A 23,207-nucleotide genomic window follows, 5' to 3' on the forward strand; every position below is an offset into this window, starting at 1 on the left:
AAAAGGTGGATTCTGGGAGCCCTCTCTTCCTCTTTTCTTCTCTCCCTCTCTCCCTCTCTCCCTCTCTCACTCTCTTCTCCTCTCCCCTCCTCCAGATGAAGATGGTAATATAATTCCTTTTCCTCTCTCTCTTTTCTCTCTTCCTCTGTTTCATTTACCTTACCTTTTAACAAATAGCTTTGCTTTTGATATTTGGCCTTGCTTGTGCCTTAATTTCACACATGGGGATGTTTTTCAAAAGTACTGGTTGAGGCTCTAGCCAGCCTGATCTAGTGTGAGGTGTCCCTGCCCATGGCAGGGGGGTTGGAACTAGATGATCCTTGTGGTCCCTTCCAACCCTGACTGATTCTATGACTCTTTCCTAACTTTCTCACTGAGACAGAGACTGACTGGCATATCAGATTGGCAGAAGTGAAATCTGGACCTGGTACATTTCCTAGGTCTCTATTGAAATAATTTACCAACGCCAGCTGTGGCTGTGATTATTTGTCCACTGGAACGAAACCAGTCATTAGATACTAATTCCTTCCAGTCACTAATGACCTGCTCAAGATTTGAACCAATGATTTACAGGTTAATGATCTCATCCTATTACCAGTGTGCATGAGACTGAGAAATGTGGAGCAAGAGGGACTGAGCTACTTACTAATACTTGTTAAAACAGTAAGAAGCTGTTTTCTTACATAGGAATTGCCTTTGAAACATTCAAAAGTGATTGTACTGACTTTAAAACTTAATTCCACCCTTGGTCTCCTGAATACCAGGAGAATTATATTTTCCACACATGCTGAAGTATCATCTGGAGCCAATAAATGAACAAAATCCTGATCAACTAAGCCATGTTCATTTTAGGTCCCTATCCATAACATTTGAAAGTTGTTTTTGAACATCCATGGTGGCTGTACAAACAATAATTCCAGTGTGAATTGTGTTCCTATGAAATTCCATCTACTGGTAGAAGATTTGGACTCATGTTTCTGACTTGACCCCTATTCAGCAGTGTGAGCCATGGGTTGAATAAAAATTAGGCTTGAGTGGTGATGGATAGAGCAATACATCACAAATCCATTCCACTGTACCTATATGGCTTTGCTTGTTCTTACAATGAATGGTTTCCATATCCTGGGTCTCTAGTTCCTGTTCCTGAAAGCTATGAAAGATGGCATTTGGATGAAAATGGGCTCTTGCCCTACATGTTAAGGTGATACTCTTGCTACAGGTAGTACATTCTTAGGTATAGAAATTTGTAAATAATATCTAATGGTATTTAGACTGTGGACAAGCCTGTGCATGTGTAAAGGCTCCAGAATTAATGGAAAAGTAGTATTTAAAATAATCATTAGTCAGAAGACTGAGAAAAACAAGAGAAGGATTTAAATAAAAGCAAGAGAAAGTGTCGGAAGCAGTGATGATTGCTCCAGTGTCTGTGATATGAAGCCACACTGATGCAAAACAACTCATGCTGGACATGAGCCTTCTTTGGCAAGAGAGATTGTGAAGTCTCCAAATCTCCTTCATTTTTGTCACCACTCAGGATGAACCCTGGAGATCTTAGGGTTGCTTTCTATCACCTCATCCCCTAGTCTGTATTGATAGCAAGGATTCTTCCAGCCCAGGTGTAGAACCCTGCACTTTGCCTTGTTGAACCTCAGGAGGTTTACCTGGGCCCATCTCTCCAGCTTGTCCAGGTCCCTCTGGATGACATTCCATCCTTCTGGTGTATTGACAACACCACTCAGGTTGGTGTCATCTGCAAACCTGCCGATGGTGCACTCAATCTCGCTGTCTATATTGATAAAAATATTAAACTGTCCTGGTCCCAGTACGGACCCTGGAGAGACAGCACTTGTCACTGATCTCCATCTGGACTTCAAGCCATGGAACACTGCCCCCTGGATGCAACCATCCAACCAATTCTTTTTCCACTGAACAGTCCACCCATCAGATCCATATGTCTCCAACTGATTGAGTAGGATGTTGTAGGGGACCATGTCAAAGGCCTTGCAGAAGTCCAGATAGATCACATCCATAGGTCGTCCCTTTTCCACTGATGTAGTCACTGATGGACATGAGCCAACAGTATGTGCTTGCAGCCCAGAAGGCCAATTGCATCCTAGGCTGCATCAAAAGAAGCATGGCCAGCAGATCAAGAAAGGTGATTATGCTACTTTACTCTGCTCTGGTAAAACTTCACCTGAAGTACTGTGTCCAGCTCTGCTGTCCTTAGCACAAGAAGGACATAGACCTGATGGAGCACATCCAGAGGAGGATCAGGATAGGATGAAGGGCAATGGTTTTAAATTAGAGAAGAGTAGATTTATGCTGGATGTTAGGAGGAAGTTCTTTGCCATGAGGGTGGAGGAACACTGGAACAGGTTGCCCAGGGAGGTAGTTAAGGTCCCATCCTTGGAGATATTCAATGATGTGAGGCTTGACAGGGCTCTGGGCAACCTGCTCTAATGGAGGGTGTCCCTCCTTATTGAAGGGAAGTTGGACTAGGTGACCACTGGAGGTCCCTTCCAATCTGAACCACTCTAAGATTCTATGATCTCAGTGCTTATAACCACAGAGGAATGAGAAAAATTTGAGAGAATGGATGTAAGGGAGGGAAATCTGTTTGAAAGTAAAAGCCTAATTCCCAGTCTGTATGGCTTTGACTTGAGGTTTGCTATTTTGTCTGATTCCTGAGCCTATCAGTTCTTGCTATAGCTGCCTTTACAAACCCCATCTTGTTATGCCAGTCCTGGAGGCACATGGTGATTTGTTGGAGTTTATAAAAGGAATCTGCAGCAAAGCACAGAACTCTGGCATGGCCCTAGCCAGCAGGTTGCCCTCCTCTAAAAATGCTGTGAAACAATTTGGGGTCAGAAGTAAGTGGGATAATAAATGATGGAGAGATTATTGATCTACTATTGGGAAAAATATGTGGTAAAGTTAATTAACTTTTTAGCCCAAGCCAATCCTACATTACTGCGAGTCATGAAACGGCCTTGTCAAGGTATTAGCTTAATTCTTGCCTGCGCACACCACTTTGTCCAAGGTTTAGCTATTTTGTTTAGACAAGAAATTAAAGCTTTAGAGAAGAAGTCATTCTGCTCCTGTACTCAGCACTGGTTATGCCACACCTTGAGTACTGTGTCCAGTTCTGGGCCCCACAGTTTAAGAAAGATGTTGAGTTGCTTGAACATGTCCAAAGAAGGGCAACAAAGCTGGTGAGGGGTTCTGGAGCACAAACCCTATGAGGAGTGGCTGAGGGAGCTGGGGTTGTTTAGCCTGGAGAAGAGGAGGCTCAGGGGAGACCTCATTGCTGTCTACAACTGCCTGAAGGGAGGCTGTAGCCAGGTGGTGGTTGGTCTCTTCTCCCAGACAACCAGCACCAGAACAAGAGGACACAGTCTCAAGCTGCGCCAGGGGAGGTTTAGGCTGGATGTTAGGAAGAAATTCTTCATAGAAAGAGTGATTGGCCATTGGAATGGGCTGCCCAGGGAGGTGGTGGAGTCACCATCCCTGGAAGTGTTTAAAATAAGACTGGATGAGGCACTTAGTGCCATGGTTTAGTTGGTTAGATGGTGTTGGGTGATAGGTTGGACTTGATGATCTGGAAAGTCTTTTCCAACCTGGTTAATTCTATGATTCTATGTGGCTTTGGTTTTTTTTTTTTTGTACAAATGTAGGCCTAACATTACGAAAGGGACTGATAAATTATGGTACTGTAGTTTTATGAAATGTAATTATAGGTCCAAAGATATTTTGTGTGGAAGGAAAAAGCTTGCTATACCCTATTAAAGTGTTTTATGTCCAGAGGTGACTGACACAATGCATTATGGGTCTAGAATGAGCACAATTGTCTAGGAAGAAATAATTGAAAATAGTCCTTTAGATGTCAAAATAAACCTATATGTCATATGAGAGTGCCAGCAGTTATTACACATCTTCGGTTGCACAGACAGGTTTCCTTGGGGACTCATAATTTATACTTCTAGGTAAACAAAAGTGCCACTAGTTATTTAGGACTACTTATTCAGCATGTCCATGAGGGTACCACTGGACTGCTTGAGTTTCAAGTGGCAACACATTTTGCCATTACCTGCTGGAGTAACAGGACTATTTGAACTGTGGGGAGCTGAGACACCTTTGAGTCACTGCTTGCTGGCCCTGGCTTGCTTCTGGTGTCTTAGCAGTGCTGTGGGCTGGATAGGAGCATGGGAAAGATGGCAGCATAAACATGTGTGTGTGTGTTTGGTGCATCCTTGGATGAGCTGGTGTGCACATCCTCCCTTCCCTGAAAGGACCACATGTATCTGCTCTGTGGAATGGGAAGAATACTCAAACATGAGAAGTAACAGCTCTGACTTTGGTCACACTCACGTCTTGGAGTAGAGGGGTAGAGCTCCATGTTCAGCGATAATTTCTAATTAATGTTGTCTCTTAGCTGAAAAGAAATTAATAAATATGTGACTATCTTGATTTTTTTGAAAGCTAAGAGTCTTTGAGTGAGAATAATAATGTGTTTTGCATTTGGGTTATGATAATTACTTCAGTCAGCTTGATGGTAATTAGCAAAGTTTGTTTTGTTTGTGGATAACAATAGCAATGTACTACACAGGAACACCATAAGAGTTAATTAACATTGGGTAACCAATCTGATGTTCTTTGGATGAAAATTCTGTGCAAGCTGATTACACCTTCTGTTCAGGAGAGGCTGCACTACCTTTGCTCAGGCACAGCAGTGACTTATTTTGTAAGAAAGCCCAGTAGAGCTCTTCGAACTTCTTTCAGTAGCAGTGTGTGGCGGTTTGGCCCTGGCCTGGAGGCCAGATGCCCACCAAAGTCACTCTATCACTCCTCCTCTTAAATGGACAGGGGGAGAGGGGGAAAAATATATAACAAAAGCTAATAATAAGATAGAAGCAATTTTAATACCAATAATAAGCAAAAGCAGTAGACTGCACGGAAGCGAAAAGCAAAGAGAGAGAGATGTTAGTCTCTGCTTCCCATCAGCAGGACGACGGTCGGGCTCGGAAAGCAGGGCTCTCTAAGCTTGGTGGTTGCTTGGGAGGATAGATACCATGGACAAATCCCCACACTTCCTTCTTTTACTTCATTCTTATATCTGAGCTGACGTCATATGGCATGGAATATCCCTTTGGCCGGTCTGGGTCAGCCAGCTCAGACGTGTCCCCTCCCAAGATTTTGCCCACCCCTCAGTGTACTCTTGGGGCAGGGAAACATTGAAAAGACACAGCCTGGATACTTATTCAACAGTAGCCAAAACACTGCTATGTTATCAAATACTGCTGCAAAACATAGCACTGGAAAGATTCTGTGAGAAGAATTAACTCCAGCTCAGCCAAACCCAATACACAGTGACATACACTAATCATGAGCTAACTTTCCCTTCTTCTATGTTAGTAGAGATTAATGCATTTTTAGTACCATGGCAGAGAAGAAAAATCATACTAATTTTGTTTGTAAGTGTGTGGCTGTATAGTTAACTTATAAAATAGTACACAGCTAATCAAAATTGTAATACACACCTGTATACGAATGCTGCTGTAAAAAGCGTGTTCCACTTTACACTGCAAATCACACATAGGCTGTGTAAGATGAATGCTGCTGAGCTGCATGGTGCATAGAGAATTTTGTATCCATAATAATTATTCTCTCAGTGAGGATCATGGCTAGACAGGCTGAAGGAGAAAGTTAGTAGTGGAAGAGGTCATAGGCTGCTGGAAATGCTTTTTAACAATTGTTTTAGTGTCTGCTGGTGGTTTTGATAGCAGGTTCTGCTAGGTAGCATGGAATGATGCACCTTCCTATCTACTTACACAAATACATGAGTGAGATGCAGTCTGTAAAAGGATGTGCTTTATGTCACAGTTATAACAGCAACAGAAAAAGGAGGCATGTCTCTGCTTACTTGAATGTCCTGGAAGTGATGACAGGATTTTTGAAAACATCTGGATGAAGGGAGTAATACTGAAAACTTCAGGGTGGGTAATGAAAAGCTTTACAAGAAATGACTGGACCAGGTAGGGAAGTATGTGAAGTGTGTTTAACAGTGGGAGAAGCACTCAGAGAGCAAGACTAGTAATGGTGAGAGCCAAAGAATAAAAAATCCCTTGGAAATAGCAGCTTGGATGGACACCCAACTATGGGTTTGGAAATCTGTTTGGAACTGTTCTTTTCACATTTGTTTTGATTAAAGTGGAAAGAACTGTTAATAGAGCAGGATTCAAAATGGGAAGGGATCTGCAAAAAAGCTATCCCCAAAAAGTTATGATTCATAATCTTAAGGGAAAGAAGCAGCCTGCCAATCTGCTTTGTGGATGTGGAGTAAGAGGATACTGCATGTTTACAAAATCTATGTGGGACTACTGTTTTGGAGTCACATGAACTTGAAACAGGCTCAGCAGAGAAATGTGACCTATTAGAAAAAGCTGGAGGAATTGTCAAGAAAGTGAAAGAAAAATAGAGAACAAGGACTGGAATCTTCAACCACATGGAGGGGTTTAAAGAGATTGGTGATCAATGGTTCTCTATGTCCATGGAGGGTAGGATGAGAAGTAATCAGTGTAATTTGTAGCAGTGGAGATTTAGGTTAGATATTGGGAGAAATTTTGTAACTATAGTGATAGTTAACTACTGGAAGAGATTGCCTTGGGAGTCCATGTGGTTCCAGGCACTGTCAGTTTTTAAGAAAGATCTAGTCTGTAAGAAATAGTCTAAGGCTGGCTGAGATTGTGTGAAAGCTGGAGGAGCTGATGGCCCCTTAAAATTCCTCCCTTTCTGATAGTACACTCATCTATATGTTATGTAGGTAATGTAACATATAACGAATAAGTTCTTCCATAAAAGTTGATGGTTTTGCATCTTATTAGCTATCTTATTCAGAAGAGCCTTTTAAAGTCCTACCATGGGGGCCCTCACAGGATGGGGAAAGATGCACATCAGTCCTGGGACCTTCAGGGGATTGGGAGATACCTCAGAAATCTGAATCTGAACAGCTCGCTGCATAATTCTGTTTCACCAAGCTGAGTCTCTCCATGCTAACCTTTCCAGAAATTAAAATGTAGTAAAGCACTGGTGTTTCATCCATGTGACTTCTGCAGTGCAGTGCTTTACAGCGGAAGTGACTAGGAAGTGTCATGCACCATTGCTGGATAATACCTTTTATTTTCTGTAAAGTAATTGCATGCTGCCTATGGGAAGCAGGGCAATAGACTCAAAATTAATAGAATAATTCTGCAGTCCTAACTGAGGTCTTGATTCTGCAATCTACTGTTTGGAAGCCAGCTGTAAAGTGAATATTTTTTTCAGATGCACAGGAAGGAAAAGCATACATTAATTTAGATAACTTTGTCCTAGATGAAATGATGTAAGGAATCTGAAAGGGTGAAAAAATTCAGTATCTCTCCAGCTCAGTAAATTCTTAATCAAATCAAAGATGATTTAGTTGTACTTTGATTAAAAACATCTATATTTAGATTAAAAACAGTTTCCTTTACTCTTAACAAAGTTTAGTCACAGAATCATAGAGTAGTGAAGCCATACAGTCTAGGAGGTATATACTGTAGCCCAAGGCCATACTCACAGCAGGCCCAGGACCTTGTCTAGTCAAGCTGTGAATGTCTCCAAACACAGACGTTCCACAGTCCCACAGTAGTCTGGGCAGCCTACTCTTAACCACCTTCACGATCAAAATATTTCCTGATGTCTAATTGGAATTTCCCATGTTGCAGCTCATGACAGTTACCCTTAGCCCTTTTGCTGTCAGTCTCAGCCTCTGAGAAGCATCTGCCTCTGTCTTCCCCACACCATCTTGTCAAGGCAACAACAAGATCCCCACTGAGCCTGCTCTTTTTCAGCCTGTATGAACTCCCTTTCCTCATAGAGCAATAGCTCCTGCCCTTCACTGGGCTTGCTTCAGTTAATTATTTCCTGTACAAATCTGGTCATACTCCATATAAGATCTCATGAACACTAAGTAGAAGGGAGGATTCATCCCTTTCAAGCTGCCCAGCAGGTTGTTGTCCTTTTTTCTGCAAGGACACATTGCTGAATCATGTTGTTGTCCACCACCACCATGCACTTTCTGCAAAGCTACTTTGCAGCCAGTCTTCACTATGCTGGCAGTGTTGTGTGGGATTGTTGTGTCCCAGGTGCAATTTTAATGGCAGACGGTAGATTTGAAATGCTATGTCTAGGAGCTCTGAGGCTGTGTTTACACTGGTAAACTAAAATTAACTTTGACACACACCTAAGCACTAAAACACCATTGTGCACACTGTTAAATTATCAGCATAACTGCTGGCATGATCCTGGCATTGTCTATTAGCATGATAACACTTGGGAATGGTCTGGTGTTTGTCACAGATCAACATTCATTCCTAGTGTCCAGCTTGCATCAGAGATTAGAAAATTGATTTGTAAGCACCTGGTCAGTACCTCACCTGGTAATCTCAGCAGAGACACTGCTCTTTGGTTCATTTTGATTTTTAGCTAAATACACCATAAGAGTATTTTCTGGTTTTGGGAGAAGGATCCTTCACCTGCTGGTGGATCAACTGTGTGCCAAATTAGCTTAGCGCACAGGCTAGTAGTAAGCTTGTGGGCTCCCTGTTGAATAGTTATATAATTTCTGATTTTAAGAGCTGAATGGTAATGTCAATTCATAAATGAACACTACTAAATGTTTGATATGAATCTGAGGTTTACTTAAGGGAAATGGTGTGTGCATAGTGTCTGAGTAAGTTATAATGGGTTACTGGAGAATGTAGGGTGTTATACTTAGTAAATACTGGATAAAAATAGAAGCAAAGCTCAAAGAAACTGTTCAGGAATACTTAGCCCTGTTTAGGAGCATTTAGGTTCATGCCAGCCCTGGTCTTTGCTCCACCTAGATAAACTGGTTCAAAATAGGCAAAGAGCAGAAGCCGTTGTTTTTTGTTTCTCTTTATCTGCTGGGCATGAGGAGCTGAAGACAGGAGAAACAGGAATGTGCTTTGTCCTTGTTCTTTATCACACAGAGAAATCATCTTTCTAGATGATCATGGCTAGATGGTCATTGGACAGCCAGGGCTATTGTGTTTTACAAATTTTGGTCTCTGCGGGCAGGTGCTGGACATGGTGATCCTGGCAGCATCCAGCATGGTAAGTGTAACATGGAGCATGTCTGGGGGTGCTGATTGTTTCTATTTTATCCCTGTTAACCCCAGTGATGGGAAAGGAAATATAGACATTCTTGTCTGGAGTCTATTCCCTTGCTGAGCTATCCACATGAAAGAGTCAGGATACTTGATTTCAGGGTTTTAATTTTGCCCTACAAGCATAACTGCAAGTGAAGTTATTTATTTTTAGAACTATTAGGGACATACGTTATGCAATATGGACATTTAGCAATTACTGCGAGAATAACAGAATTAATTAATCCTCTGGCTCTTTTGCTGGCTTTCATCCAGTCAACAGGGTGGGCCTTGTAAGATGAAAGCAATAGGAACCTGCTGTGGCCACTCTCACAGTGCTTCAGGATTAGACCCTCTGGAGTAAACAGTTGTTTCCATGCAGTTTTCTCACAGTGCCTCAGTGAAGGCTTGTTTTGTGACCCACTCTGACCATTGGGAATGGCAGGAGGAATCTGTAGCTGGAAAGATATTGTAAAAGTTCTCTGTCCCTCCAACCACTAGAGTTCTCTCCATAGCATATTCTCAAGCAGCCTGGTTAGACTCACCCTTGGAGCACGCTTTCCACTCCACCCTTATTGTTTCGGTGAAGAATAACATATATCAAACAGAGGTGCCTTTTGGAGGGGTATCTAATAGGGTATCTGGGAATCCTATAATCATAGAGTCGTTCAGATTTAAAAAAGACCCTTGAGATGATCAGGTCAAACCATTAACCCTATTCCACCAAGTTCACCACTAAACCATATCACTAAGCGCCACATCTAAATGATCTTTAAACATATGCAGGAATCATTAAATCCTGAACCTAGTCCAGAATAGCCCTAAAGAACAATACAGATTGGGTGTCGACTGGATGATGGAGACAGCTCTGTTTCTATAACAACTGTGGAGTCCTTATAGACAACAAGTTGAACAAGAGTTAGCAACATGCTTTTGCAGAGAAGTGGGTCGCAGAACCACATCCTGGGCTGCATTAGTGAAAACACAGGCAGTAGGTTGAGGGCCATCATTCTTTCCTTCTATTTGCGATTTATGAGTGACATCTGGAGCACTGTGCATGGTTTTGGGCTCCTCAATAACCTGGAATATCCCTCTGCATCTTCATTCCTCAGATGACTCCTATTTTGCCTTCTACACATGGTATACTTCAGCTGAGAGAGTTAGTCACAGCTGAGGCAGGGCTAGTGCTCATATAACAGGAGATTCAAAAAGGCTTGTGCATTTTAAAAATACAGGTTCTTCTGATTTTTAATGGGAACAGAACTGCAAATATCTGTGAGCCCGTTTGATTATCACATCTAAGCTAACAAATGTTCAAGGCAGTCCTTGAACAAAGACAAAGGTCTGCATCTGTAGGCTCTGCAGGCAGAGGAGGTAAAGGCGCAATTATTATCTCCATTAATAATTTTGTTCAGCTTTGGATTCACCCTGGGATTAATGTTGCACCTTGAGCCTTAAATTCACCAACACTTCCTGCACCACAAGACCTCGAATGTAAGTTATGAGAGAATAAAGCATGTAACAAACTCCTACAGAAGCCATAGGTTTGGGGCTATTTAAATTACAGCTGGGAGAGGGGAAATTGTGTGAAATCTTTGGGGGGTACTTGCTCAAAGAGCTGGAAAGATTCAGCACAGTTTCTCTCTTTCGGTTTTATGGCTTCCTCACTCAGATGCAACAATAAAAATGTTCCACCGGATTAGCGTGCGTCTGAACTGTGATTTCTCTGCAACACTTTTTCACACTCTGAAAGCCTAATGACAAGCAATCAAGAAAATGTTAATTGGGACGATTGCTGCCAGGAGGCTCCAGGATCCTGGGAAGTTGAAGTTTTTCATGAATTGTGTAGGGCTGGCTGCAAAAAATATTGTTTCTAATCCCTAGGAAATGTCTTAGAAATGCGATAAAATATGAATTACCACGTAAAGGCAAAGTGTCCTGACCTTTTTACTGCACCTCCTAGAGGGTCTTTTTTAACATGCTTTTGTCTCCAGAGCTTCCTTGCCTCTTGATGGTTCCTCACAGACTTCTACTACATAGGGATTGGGGTTAAGAGGATAATTATCCTGCTACTCATCAGTTCAAGCACACCGAAGAGGAGCTGGTCACCAGGTCTTTGCAGATGTGTAGCCACAGCACAGTTTGTGACTCCAGAAACCAGAAGTACAGCAAAAAGACATGCTGTGGATTGATTTAACCTTTTTTTTTTTTTTTTTTAACAGTCCTCTTTGAAAATAATTGAAGAGCCTGTCATTTAAACTGCCATCAGTAAGCTTGTTTCAGGTCATTTAATTGACATCCTGCTTCGCACATCTTTGAGTTAGTGCCTTGGCTTCTTTGCCTGCCACATTCTGTGGCTTTGTTTAGATGAGCATCTATAGCTATGCAAAGTAGGTGGCTGGCTGCTTTGGGGGCATTTTGTAGCAGCGTCTACAGGAGCAGCAAAAGTCTGGAGAAACGGGGGCATGGTATATGTCTGAGTCAGCAGTAGGTTGCCATTTCTGTAGGTTTGTAAGACTAGTATGGATTTCTTTAGAGATGGGGCAGCTATTTGCTATCAATGTAAGTGAATTCTGGCAACAGAGGTTTTTATTATTGCCGTGGCTTTGACAGATGATGATGTTTGTCTCAGTAAATGCTTTCTTTCTGAGTGCCTCATTACCATTAGGAGAGGATTCAGCTGCAATAAGGGAAGGGATTTCTTACCCTCCCAGTGGTGGCAGGTGCCATGGAGCCAGTGAGCCTGAAGTGACCTCTGTGGTGGGGAATTTCTGAAAAGCAGGAGTGGAGCAGCTCTCCTGCACAAAGCCTCAAGAGTTCCAGTCTCGGGGGCATCTGTCTGGCCTGCAACAAGCCACTTGCCCTATCAACTGCACACTGAGGACCATTAATAACCTTTTGCTACATTAAACATTATTATTTTCTGTATCTGGCTGGTAGGTTTTATGAGCCTTCCAGGAAGCTCAGACATTGCAGTCGTTTTCCTGCAACAGAGTGTGAGCCTGCTTGGTTATTGTAGTGGCTTGTGCTCATCCAGCAGATGTGCCTTGTGAAAATGAGGCTCATTTGGCTAAAGTTCTTGGCTAACAGGATGAGTACTCCTCAGGCTGTGCTAAGTGTTGTTGAGTGTTGCTCCACGTTCCACCTCTCTTCTGGTGTGGGATGGATTCATTTGAAAATCAGTGCAAAGCTGAACCCCTGCAGGCTTTGATTTGCTACTTATTGCTGTGTTGTATTCTTAGCTCTAACTTGCTTGTGGGTTTTTAACAGTAAATACTGCAGCAGATTCGCCTGGCTGAAGATTAGCAGACTGACAATTCACTGGGGTCACCCAAGAGTGGCAGAGTAGGCATGAGAGCTCCTGTCTAGACTTCAAAATCTCTTCTGTGATCTCTGGGACACTGTGTCTCTCAGCTGCACAGGAATAAGCCCTTTTATCTTTTAACACAATGCTTCATGTGGATTGGTTTTCCAATTCTTTATTTCCCTCCCTGTAACAAGCCTTGTTATCCTGATGAGATACTCTTGCTAGGTCCCCAGCAGCTGCCACCATTGACCACTTCTGCACATTCCTGTGTTTCCCTTGCTGCCTTACACAGCTCTCCTGGCCTGAAAATGAAAAATATAATTGGAACGTGTAAATATGAATGTGTGTTATTATTATTTTTTTATAAGCTACAGTGAAATCAGAGAATGCATTTATATTTCAGAATTTTCACATACACCTCTCTGTAACCTGTTTGATAAAGGCAAACCAGTCAAATGTAAGAAAAACAGAACTCTGAAGGAGAATATGGATATTTTGGATTCCATGTGAAATACCACAAAGTTTCTACTTTGTGCTAGAAAGCACTGACCAAGAGCTGTGATGTATTTTTGCGTTTCTATGTAATTATCATGGTGTCACAGCCAGCAAGATGATTATTTTCTCCACTTGTTATCTGTGCTGACAGTCAGGCAGGGTGGCTTTTGCTATCACCAAAGTGCAGATCTGGATCAAGATCTGGATCCAGACTTGGATCAGCAACTTGCCTATATGGCGTTCCCATCTTATTACTGGGAGTGTACCTCAGGAAAGTCAGACAAGGCAGTAATGTACCTCTGGGCTCTAGTACAGACATTGACATATTTTCTGAGTTACCTGAACACCTTCATAGATAGCTATGCTGTACAGTACAGATTCAGGAGACATACTCTGGGTGAAGGCTTTATGCTGGAGCCTGGTTCTTCAGTGCACTGCTGAGGAAATGATTTTACAAATGTTTGAGAATTTCTTTGTCCTGCCTGTCAGTTTTGTCCCCCCCTACCACCTCTATGTTCTCACTCTCCCTTTTTGCACTGTCTATTGGCTTCTGACGCTGATGGTTTGCACTATCTGAGGAGCTGACCTGCAGTCATAGTTCAGGGTAGCTCACCAGCTAGATTCATGTATTGTCTCAATCAAGGACAGGCAAGTTACTGTAAGACTCAGTAGCCTCCTACTGTGCTGAGGTAGTCTTTAACCTGAGAGGCACATGAAGCTCACTCACTGATCTCAGAGGAATTTAAAAGATGCTTTGCTGAGCTGCAGTGTGCCTGTGTGCTGCAAGTGCCTGTTTACGTCTACTTGCATTTCAAAAAAAGTCATTAACATCCTCTGTGACTCAGAAACACTTTGTAGATGATGCTGCAGTCAAGAAATTGTGCAAGCTTATCACCCTACTGCGTGCCCCAAAGATGTACATGTGTATGAGGATATCACTTTGATGCAGGGCTGTGGGTACAGTGGAGCCATACTCAGGAAGGATCTTCAAAGTTTTGCCTCTTCCTCAACTACAGTTTTTATTACTCTGTTTTAACTTCACTGCCATTTTTTGTTGTTGTTGTTGTTATTACAATACTCTGACACATATATTAGTGGGGATGTGCTGTATCAGAGCTGAAAAACAGCCAGCAATTCCCCAGGTTCCTCTTTATTTTTTTATGCTGGTGCATCCATAAAGGAACTCCAGTCCTTCCAAGTTTGCCCCATGAGAACAGAGTAACACCTTTCCTCTGGAAATACTGTAATAAAATGAAGGGACTACAACACTCCCATTATGAAGATCCTGTGGATGGCCTTTATCATTTATCAAAGGAAAAGGTGTTCTTGTAATATCTGTTGGAACTGCACACGGGGGAGACTGCTTGGTGGAGCACATTAATAAAAAGTCAGAAACTGAAAGATATGTCTTTCTGCAGATTCACAATTGTGCATTAATTTATTTTTGTAGGTTTTTCTCAATAGTTCTGTAGCTTCTCTCATGAAGAAATTTCATTAAAGCTTTGATCATAGTGGTAATATAAAGCCAAGATTTCTGCAAAGGCTTCATTGCCCTAAAGAGTGTATAATTGGCCAAATGTCTTAGAAAGTTTTGCTTGGTTTCTCCACAGCACAAGTAAAAATTAATTACCCCAACAGTAGCTGCAGTGCCATCATATAAGGGTGTCAAAACTAGTCTTTCCAAATGGCATGTTCTAACAGAGCAATAGATATGAGACTTGCCATAAATGTGATTTGTGAGCATCATTAATGAAGTACTAGACCTAATTGACTTCTTCTGGCTTTATGATAGCATAAAAAAAGTTCTGCACTATCAAAGGTATTTCTTTTAAACTTCTCCATCTGAATCTCTGATGCTGCAGAGTCTCTTAAAATAAAGCTTTCAGTGATATTTATGTGGCAAAGAAGCAGCTGACTGTTAGACAACATTTCTAGTTCTTGAGAAATAATGATTTTGGAACAATTCTTCCATTTCAGAATGAAATGAAGATGCTTTGCAATTATCCCTGAAAACCCAAGCACATTAGAGAGGATAAACTGAGGGTATTTGCTACTGTGATCATTTGAGAACTCAGTCACAGATGAACAAAGTCAGGCTCGAGTCCTTGTGATTTGGTTCAAGGAGCTGAACTTCTGTTTTGCATTTCAGGAAGAAGCACTAACTTTTCCTGATGTGATTATGTGCTCTACATCTGAAATCACAGTCATTACATATTTGTCAATGATGATCATTCTAGCAAGATATTTTGTTTTCCAACCATTTTTTGGTCCAGATATACTGAGGTCTGCGACAACAAACGTCACCATTCATGCTGGTACTTGCAGTAACGTAGCAGTTTATATTTTGCTACAGGTATAAAATGGCCCAGTCCAGCTTTGGCTAGTATTTTTCCAGAGTATTTTGCTATTTTATTTTATGTCACAGTATCACAGTATATCAGAGGTTGGAAGGGACCTCAAGAGATCATCGGGTCCAAATCCCCTGCCAGAGCAGGATCACTCAGGGTATGAAGTAGGAAGCAGTTCTATAGTAGGAAGAAGTTCTATAGCAGATATTATGACAGAAAAATAAATTAATTGCACTCTAGTGAAACTGAGTATTTGTTTTTTTATTTACCTTTACTCTGTGGAAAAAAAAAAGTTTATATGTTAAATCCTATGTTATGGCAATTATTTTGCTCCCCACTAGCCAGGTTACCTTTTCATATGATATTATTACAAAGTGAAAAATAATCTGAATGGTAAAATCCAAATGGAATGAAATGGTAGACCTCTAAGTATTTTCCTGAAACATTTGAAGATTAACATTTCACAAATTAAATCTTCACTAAAAAAGGAAGTTGATGAAATGTCAGATGTGGTAAACATCCCCAGCTACCTCTTGACTTGATAAACGTTGAAGAAGGACCTTTGAGTTATTATAAGTGATAATTCAGTTGATGTAAACAGTTCATCTAATCCTCTGTTGATTAATCTTGCCTCATTTTTGTTGGTAGTCTTGCGTAGAGAGTGAAAAGACTTTCTGTGGATCATCTGGTCTACATTCTACTTTGGGTTTCTTCTAATTACTCTAGGGTGTCCCTCACCACTACATCAGAGTACTCCCAGGAAGTCTGAATGTACTCGACTTCCTTGTTCATCTTCCTCCCTTCCTGCTTTCCTCCTTCAGGTCCCCAGTGGTGTCAGAATTTACAAGACCTGTTACACCTCGTTTTGTGGAGCCTGATAAATACACAGTCAGCTGAAGAAATTGAGATTCAAAAGTGAGGCATTTCCCAAACCTTCAGCATCTGCAATTCATTGATCTGACTGAAACTCATAGTGGCTGTATTAATATTAATCACAACTCCTGTCTCTTAATTAATTCCTTCAAATAGTCCATTTAGAGATATTATGAGGAAGCAAAGGACAATTATAAGGTGTCTTCTGGAATGTTCTTTAAATCATGAGCACCCTCCTAGCAAAGAGGACATGGCTTTGGTTTGTGAGGCCTGATGTCACTGGTCACCACATATATATATTTGCAGCAAGGTAAGGAGCATGAGCATCAGTAGAGTAATTCCCAAAGTATTTGTAAGCAGCAAACATCCTGAAAGTGTATTCTCCCAGTCCTCCAGATTTTTGAGGATCAGCTTTTTACCCGAGAAGGACTAATCCCTGAATCAAATTTTGGGGACCTCTTCCCTTATGAACTTTGATTTTATCTGTTCAGCATCTCTGGGTTATGTTTATATCACCAAGAGTGTGGAGCAATAGCTTGGAACAGTAGGGGTATGTGTCAGTGTGAGGTGAAATTCCCCCCACACCAACAATAACCAGGCTAGCTCAGTCTGGAAGCGAATGAAAGCTGTATTTACAAGCAGATCTACAATCTATGATGAAATGCAATGAATATGTACAAATATACATAATTTACAACATTTACAAATATATACAATCAACAGAAAAGCACAACCAAGCTCCCTTTGCTTTCCCCCAAAGGGGACCTTTCCCCAGGGGCCTCTCTCCCAGGGGCTGCCTCCCCCCAGACCTCCCTGGCAGAAAGCAGGTAGAAGCTCACCAAGGTCAGTGTGTTGTCTTCAGCCAGAAGAGAAGAAGAAACAGCAGCCAGACAGCCCAGCAAGTTGCCCTGACTGCAGAATGCCTACTTTGTTTTGAGTAGTAGTTCTTAAATATTTCTATCTATCCAATGGAAGTGTTTAGAACAATCATTATTTTGCTTTCTTACACCCAATAGTGACTTATTTACACTCTTCAGCTTTCTCTGCTTGAACTTTGCAAAGAAAAATTAAAAAGACAGTTTCAGGGTAGAACAGTGGAGCTGTTGCAGAGGTCCTGATTTCTATGCTGTATATGGTGTGGACCACCCTGGAATTCCAATGCTCACTTGTGATTAGTGTGCAGGAGATGCAGCTTGCTGCTTGGCTCCTTTGGCAAGGAATCCAGATGCTCTCTAAGGCAGCTCTGCCATGGAAGCAGAAGCCTGAAGGTGAAGGTGTCTACTTCAAACATGAATTTCTGATCTGGATTAAAACACTGAATAGATGCAAAATTTGGAATTGTTAAATTAGAATACTCTTAAACTGTTTTGAGGATAATTTCTGCTCTTGTGCCTCTGCCCTGAGAAGATTAATTTAGTTGCAGCTGTAAACTTATATTCAGCATTTTGAAATCCTTGTAGTTTTGTTGGTGTGATGCAGCAGTTTGTCTTCTGGTTACCTCCCTGCCATACACTATGATTTGTGATGTGAACTTTCTTCCATCTTTCTAATAATTTGCAGCTTGAGTATTCCAGACACATTATTTATGCAGTGCACTTGACACTGAACTACATTGTACTGCTTCCATGGAAACCTCTGACAACATATTACTGTCAGGCTTGACAGATATACAATACCTCATTTTCCCTATGTCAGTCATCAGAAAAGTCCTGCTATGTCAGACCAAAGGTCTATCTACCCAGTATCTTGTCTCTAACCATGGAAAATGACAAATGACTGAGGAAAAGTGTTAGAACAGGGCAAGAATATATCGGTACTGGTGTAAATCCAAACTGTCATAATTTTGGGACTCGAGGAGTAAAATCTTTAATTCAAAGGCCTGGCGTTTTTTTTCTTTTCTTTTTCTTGGCTTTGTCAGTCTTTGGACCTGTGTAATAAACCAGAGTGGGCTTCTAGAAAAGTTTAGTTTGTAAGAGACTTCAGGAGACCTTTAGTCTGACCTCCTGCTCAAAGCTGAGTCACCTCTGAGATCAGTCCAGGTTGCTCGGGTCTTTATTCAGTTGAGTCTTCAGAGCCTCCAAGGAAGGAGACTCCACATCCTTTCTGAGCAACTGGCTAATGAGGAAGAGCTTCTGAAACCCTAATTGCCTGTTTTTTCCACGAAATGTGGATGGGAAGTTTATGGGAAGTTGTGGAGTTTGGAAGAGACACCAGGAGGTCGGTTTATTTGCCCCTGGCATGCAACCTGGCATGAAAAGTGATGTCCCTGCAGAAAGTCTTGTCGAATGAAGCTACTTTATGTTTTGGTGACCTGGATGAGAAGCCATCTCGCCAAATGTAAACGCCTGCATACGAAATTGTCTCCTCTCTGAGGAGCAGAGAGAAGTGGTTGTCTTGAAGCCTCAATTTGTCTCAGTCTGAAGCTGCTCTCTAAAACAGATAAGTCATAGGCTGAAAAAGCCTTTTTTGTTGGGTACAGTGGGACAACAGGGTGGCTGCCTCAGATGGCACTTTCAAACTGTGCATATCTAACAGACTAATCTCCCATTGCCTGGTATAAAATCCCCACTATATCTGATGGATTGGAGAAGCCTGCACTTCTACCTTGACAACTTATTTTCTGTGTCTTTTCTCTCTTTTCTCTCTGCTAGCTTCTATCATTTTAAAGTAGTTTATCTGAAATCTCTTCTACTTTGCATAGTAGATTAACAGAATTTGAAAAGGCATTTTTTTAGGTGGCTTTTGAAAAACTATAAACTGTTGAAGATGGGAAGTCTCCAGCTTCATTGTTTCAGAAATCAGGGGCTGGGAAGAAGACTATTTTTCTGAGGTTTTTTTGGGGTATGAAAATATATAGGAGGGCACAAAAGTGGCTGGTTGTTGAAAATGAAGAAGTAATTCAGTCAGCAAGTTTTTTCTGGGCTGTGCTGGGGATTTGATGAGACCCTAACTTTGGCATTCAGTTAACAGAGATTAGGAATTTGTTCTCTGGGTGCCAAGCATGCATGGTGTAAGGTGGGCTCACATGGGTTTGTGATTGCTCAGTGCTGACGGGTACCACATGACACCTCCCTTTTTCTGCACCCCGTTTGAATTGGTTCTGTGTAACTCCAAGAGCTCTGCAGGCCAGTCCAGGTTGTTCAGTTAGGGGAAAGGAAGAAAGAAAAGATGATGTGATTTTTTTCCTTTCCACTAATGAGAATGAACAGCATGACAGTGAAAGTTCTTATCTTTGCACATCTGGCAGCCTCTCTGGGTGTTTTGTTCTTAGAGTCTTACCTTCAGCTGAATGCTGTCTCCTTTTCTGGTCTCTGCAGGTGCTTAGGACTTCCAAAGGTCACTTGTGCTGGTTGATGGGAGTCTGTCCAGTATATTCTTGTCCTTTGCTTATCAAGATGATGTGCACTTCAATATTAGAAGCAAAAAAAATGTTTTCTCCTTTCTGGTTTTTGGACATGAATTATTGAATTTATCTTGCACCTGCCTAGGCTGGAGGAAAGTAATGCACACATTTTATTTTAGTTTCTTGACTTCAGCAAAGACCAAAGATAACATTCATATACTTAATTCTCCCTAGTTGTGTTATTAATAGGTGGCAAAAAGCTTCTTTATGGAATCTTTAATTAAGTTTATTTTGACACCGGTTCTTGGGTTTCTTTCATTAAGTAATTTCTCAGTGCTGGAAATTGAGTTGTTGGTTGTTGTTTTTTGTTTGTTTTTTTTTTTTTTTTTTTTTTGGTTCTTGCTTCCACAGAAAAAGAGCTCTGAAACTCTGTTTAATGGATTAGGAGTCAGGAGACATTAACTATACCAGTATTTAATAACATTGTCAGAATATGCAGCACCGTTAAAGTAGAATCATCACAACAAGAGACTTTCATTTCAAACACGATTGAATATGACTGGATCACTCCCAGATAATAAAAGTATTTGCTAGATAACTTTCCTTTGTGACAAACAGAGTAGTTGATGAGCAGTTGAACATAGCTTTGTTATGATCTTTGAAGAATGCTGAAAGTTAGCACTATAAACATTTTATTATTCATTTGTTTTCTAGTTGTATGCTATTTGCTTTTTATCTGTTGCAGAAAAGAAGTATTAGCAAAGAATGTGAATGAAAATTTTGCCAATATAGGTGAGCTATCTTCTCGAGTGACTTCTTCAATCATATCTATCAAGATAACTGCTTTTTCTTCCCTTTTGAAGTAATCTGTGACAAAGATGTGATAGTTCTTGGCTTTGTCTTTTCTTCCAAGCTTTTAACCAATTTGACTATCAAAAAAAAATTATGCAGTTTTACTGGTTGCCTTCCTCTTTGTTCATGCTCTGGGAATCTCCTGGCATTTATTAAATCTTGCAGCCACATGTTTTGGGTTTGTGTGGTGGGATTTTGTTACCGAGGGATGGGGATACAGAAGTGAATTCTGTGAGAATCTGCTAGAAGCTTTCCCCGTGTCCAGTAGAGCCAATGTCAGATGGCTCCCAGATGGATCTGCTGCTGACCAAGGCTGCGCCCATCAGTGATGATGGTAGTGCCTCTGGGATAACATATTTAAAAAGGGAGAGAGGAGTGAGAATATGTGAAAGAAACAACTCTTCAGACACCAAGGTCAATGAAGAAGGAGGAGGAGGAGTTGGTGTTGCAGGATTTGAAGCAGAGATTCCCATGTAGCTGGTACTGAAGACCATGGTGAAGGAGGCTGTTCCTCTGCAGCCCAAGGAGGTTAATGGTGGAGTAGGAATCCACCTGCAGCCAGTGGAACACCCCTCACTGGAGCAGGTGGATGCACCTGAAGGAGCCCGTGATTGTGAGAGAAGTCCATGCTGCAGCAGTTCATGAAGAACTATAGCCCATGGGAATGACTTATGGTTGAGAATTTAATGGAGGATTGTCTCCCATGGGAGGAACCCCATGCTGGAGCAAGGGAAGAGTGTGAGGAGGAATGCACAGCAGACACAGTATGGGATGAACTGACTGTGATCCTTGTTCCATTTGCTGTGCCCCTGTGCCACTGAGCACAAGGAGAAAATTTGGATCAGAGTCAAGCCTGGGAGAGGCTGGGGGAAGGTGATTTTTAAGACTTGGTTGTATTTCTTATTGTTTTGATTAGTAAATAACAGTTTTGTTGTTCAAATCACAGTGTAACAGTATATCAGAGGTTGGAAGGGACCTCAGGAGATCATCAGGTCCAACCCCCCTGCCAGAGCAGGATCACCTAGGATAGTCCATACAGGAATGCATCCAGGTGGGTTTTGAAACTCTCCAGAGAAGGAGACTCCACTACCCGCCTGGGTAGCCTCTTTCAGGGCTCTGTCACCCTCACTGTAAAGAAGTTTCTCCTCACGTTGAGGTGAAATCTTCTATGTTCAAGTTTGAACCCATTGTTCCTTGTCCTATTACTGTGTACCATTGAAAAGAGCCTGGCCCCCTCCTCCTGACACCCACCCCTCACGTATTTATAGACATTGATCAGATCCCCTCTCAGTCTTCTCTTCGCCAAACTAAACAGCCCCAGGGATCTCAGTCTCTCTTCATAGGGGAGATGCTCAAGTCCCCTAATCATCCTTGTGGCTCTCTGTTGGATTCTCTCCAGCAGGTCTCTGTCTCTCTTAATGAAATGGATGTGGGGTTTTTTTTCCCCTCAAGTTGAGTCTGTTTTTGCCATGACAGTGATCAGTGAGTGATCCAGTTTGCTATCAGTCCATCATCCCCCTAAAGGCTCCAGCATAACTGGGGCAATTCTACCTGGTAAGATCTGGTGGCACCTAAAAGAAAATGCTCTGTACTGAGCAATATCATGTTGCCAGGGGAAAAAAGTCCTTTTTGTTCTCTGCAGGACAACACAACCTTTCTGACTGGCAGGCTCAGAATCTCAATGTGTGTCAGTGCTCAAGCATGCATCCAAATGTCCTTGGAATTTGTTAAGCTAATACATGCCATCTCTATAGACTTTTAACAACATCAAGTGATATTTAAAATATTTAAACAAAATAGCTCCTCTGTTCTAGAGTAAATACCTTAATATGACAATTCTTAAGGTTGCTGCTCTTCCTTTATATTTCATTATTTGGAAAAGGAACGTCTGTCTAATGCCTCATTTAAGATTCAGTGGAATCTTCCCTGCTTCAGTAATTTTCCTATTAAATTACATCTATTAACACTCATTCCTCACCCTAAAGGAAACCAATAAAATCACCCAAACTAATGAAGTTGTTTTCAGCAGCAAGCACCTCGTTACGGGGGTACTTCTAATTACTGTTAAAATGAAGTGGAACACAATGCCTCCAGAATGGGATGTCCCAGAGCTATCAACCCGAACCATAAACATCTGTGCAACTCATAACCTCTTCATTTAACCTTTGTAATAGCAACACAACCTCGACTAATTTTTAAATGCTGATAGGTATTAAAATGAATAGATATGAAAATGTCACTGGCACATTATAAATAGAAATCTAATTTATGAGCGCTGCCTCCCAGTAAGGAATTTGTTTTTTGTCTTTAAAAAAATAACCATGCCACCTGGAGTTTATCTTTCTCTTATATTGTCTATTCTGAACTCATTTTTTCTCCCTTCTGCACTAATTGTTATATTTAGATATCATCGCCCAGAAGACTGTGTTGAGGAGTGATTAGGGTATAACTTACACACCAGAATGCATGAGCTAAGTAGAACAGCAAAGCTTCAGATCAGATTTAATTAAGATAGCTTACACTCTCAGTTCAGTTTTCTGCCTAAAGCAAGGAAAAAAATGAAGACTAACGGCTTCTTCCAGAAACATGATACTTCTGGGATAGGAATTTAGAACTCCATAAGCAGAGTAGCTTTTACTCCTGTGACTAGTCCTCCTGAAATCAGCATAACTAGTTATGTGAGTAATGGTACTCTGCATAAATTAATAATGCACAATCTGCCCATATAGAAATCCTCGTTCTGGCACAGATTACTAATTGTCTGTGAGTCATTCAGATAATGAAAAAAAAAAGAAAAATAAGTG

The sequence above is a fragment of the Indicator indicator genome, chromosome 1 (assembly GCF_027791375.1).
Source record: "Indicator indicator isolate 239-I01 chromosome 1, UM_Iind_1.1, whole genome shotgun sequence".
NCBI lineage: Eukaryota > Metazoa > Chordata > Aves > Piciformes > Indicatoridae > Indicator > Indicator indicator.